The sequence below is a fragment of the Myotis yumanensis genome, unplaced genomic scaffold (genome assembly GCF_028538775.1).
Source record: "Myotis yumanensis isolate MYYU_CA2020_CCGP unplaced genomic scaffold, mMyoYum1.0.hap1 SCAF_1, whole genome shotgun sequence".
In the NCBI taxonomy this organism is placed as follows: Eukaryota; Metazoa; Chordata; class Mammalia; order Chiroptera; family Vespertilionidae; genus Myotis; species Myotis yumanensis.
Genome location: NW_027223752.1, coordinates 231,746,538 through 231,749,297, shown reverse-complemented (window position 1 = coordinate 231,749,297; position 2,760 = coordinate 231,746,538). Strand labels below are relative to the sequence as shown.

Genomic DNA, 2,760 nt, shown 5'->3' with positions numbered 1-2,760 from the left:
CCAACGTGGCCCCGCTATTTTACATTTCCACCAGCAATGTATGAGGGGTCCAATTTTTAAACATTCTAATGAATGTTTTTTATTTTATTTTATTTTATTTTTATACAATTGATTTTTAAAAAATATATTTTATTGATTTTTTACAGAAAGGAAGGGAGAGAGATAGAGAGTTAGAAACATCGATCAGCTGCCTCCTGCACACCTCCTTCTGGGGATGTGCCCGCAACCAAGTTACATGCCCTTGACCGGAATCGAACCTGGGACTTTTCAGTCCGCAGGCCAACGCTCTATCCACTGAGCCAAACCGGTTAGGGCATGGACTGGATGTTCTTGAGCATCTCCAGGAAAGCCTGCGGGGATGGTGCCTCCACATTCTGGAAGCTGTTCTGTACTCTGCCGTACAGGAAGAAGTATTTCGCCTCCAGCCAGATGAACCCGAAGTGGTTCTCATCGAACAGGATGAAGACTCCAGGGAAGCGCCCGTGGTAGGCTAAGCCAGGTAAGGTAACAGTGTCCACGCCATAGAAACACATCCTGCAGGTTCCGGGGTAGTTCTGGTCTCTTGAGCGCACGCCCACAGGCAGAACAAACGGGACAGGCTGCTCCTCCAAAGCTGCAGCCCCGGACTCCCCGACACTGGGCTGGGCAGGGTTCTGCCAGCCATGGCCCTCGCTTTCCTCAGTCCCGTCTTCTTGCTGCTGCTGCTGCTGCTGCTGCTGCTGCTGCTGCTCCCGGATCACCTGCTCGTCAATCTCCTGGACGACGCGGGAGAGCTCATTGAAGTTGTGAAAGATCTCGCCATCTCGCAGCTGGATGCGGCGCATGAGGTGGATCTCTAACGTCTTCTTGGAGACTCCCGTGATCTTGGTGACCCTGGCATAATTCCCATGGAAGCTGAGCATGGCAATCTTTAGGCCGAAGGCATCGTAGTAGTATTGGAAGAGGCCTGGCCTCATGAGGTCGTCCAGGTGGCTCGGCGGGAGATAGAGGCGGCGGTAGGTCAGCCAGTCATACTGCTGTCTGTCCTCCAGCACCGGCCCCCCTTCTTCCCTAAGCCACGTTGGTAAATCCGTTCCGTGGTCTGTGTTCTTGCACCGGGTCATGAACCTGTCCTTCTCAATCTGCATGTGGCGGTTGTGGGGCCCGCTGTCGAGGCCTTCCATGCACTCCACCGTGGCTGCTTTCCTCTCCGTCAGGCGAATTCTGAACGAGGGCTTGAAATGTATTGGGCCACCCACATGGGTGTGAAGGGAAGGCCTGTATTTCCAACCAGTAATGCATAAGCCGTCCACCACTACATTCACTAGTGTTCTATAGCCCTCAGTATCTAGCTGCCACAATCCCAAAATGTTTCTGTATGGGAACAGCTTCGCATAGACTTCTCGATAAGACATACCCATCATCTCCAGGTTCTGCAAGTTTTCACGAACGCCAAACTCCTCGTGGCAGCGCCTTCTCCAGATGCTGTCAATGTGCAGGATGTGGTGGAATTTGGTGCAGGCCTGGGACAGTCTGGGCAGGTGGGTGCCAGGAACCCAGGCAAAGATCTCCACCAGCATCTCCACCGGCAGGTCCTGCAGCGAGCAGTGCGGGGGTGGCATGGGGCTCGCAATTCCTCCTCTCCCCGCACAGCACCACGCTGCCACATCCCCCTCGATGTGCTTTTTTGCTGGGGCCCGCTTGCCGTCGGCCGCTGCCATCTCAACTGGGCGCTGGCGCTTCTGAGGACACCGACATCCCCACGAAGAGCCCATGCCGCAGAGGCAAGCGCACTCCTCCATACCTCCACAGGTAACAGCCACCAGAGTGGGCCGCTGTGCCTCAGCCAGGCTTTAAGCTGGCTCGCCCCGCCCAAGAGTCCAACCACGCCCCCAGGGCCTAGCCACGCCCTCTCAGAGAGGAGCCAATTGTAGGACTTTAAACCCATAACCATTAACAGTTGCCTCCCTTTCCCAGTGCCCCCTCCCTGTCCTCCCGCCCTAGCCCCAGGCAGTCACTAATCTGATTTCTGTATGGATATGCCTCCAGTGATATGCCTATGGGGGCGGGGAGAACGGGGACATTTCACATAAATGCAGTCATAATATCTGGTCTTTTATGACTGGCTTCTTTCACTTAGCATAGCATTTTAAAGTTTTATGTACGCTATATTCTAGTGTGTGGGCATACCACATTTTGTTTACCCATTCATCAGTTGATGAATATTGGGTTGTTTCCAGTTTGAGGTTCTTATGAATAACGCTGCTATGAACATTGTGTACAAGTTTTTTGTGTGAACATGTTTCCATTTCTTTTGGGTATGTACCTAGAAGTGGAACTTCTAGGTTATGTGAACTTGAAAAACATTGGGTTAGTTCCTATAATTCTGAGAACATACTTGATTTATATAAATATTTCATTTTACATATACATATATGTTAACAAAGTTTGTTTTGATTGGGAGAAAAAAAGAAAAATAAGAGGCAGGCCCTAGCTGGTTTGGCTCAGTGCATAGAGCATCGGCCTGCGAACTGAAAGGTCCCAGGTTCAATTCCGGTCAAGTGCACATGCCTGGGTTGTGGATCCCCAGTGGGGGACTTGTAGGAGGCAGCCAATCCATGATTCTCTCTCATCATGGATGTTTCTCTCTCTCTCTCTCTCTCTCTCTCTCTCCCTCTTCCTTCCTCTCTGAAATCAATAAAAATATATTTTTAAAAAAAATAAGAGGCAGGAAATAAAGAGGATTCACTCTTCAAAGCATAGCCCACCAGTATCAGCTGA

General features: G+C 50.9%; 1 pseudogene; it reads right to left on the bottom strand.

Moving 5' to 3' along the window:
• Positions 1-308: 308 nt before the first annotated feature.
• On the bottom strand, positions 309-1,799 carry LOC139007517 (F-box only protein 31 pseudogene; annotated as a pseudogene).
• Between the last annotated feature and the right edge of the window lie 961 nt (positions 1,800-2,760).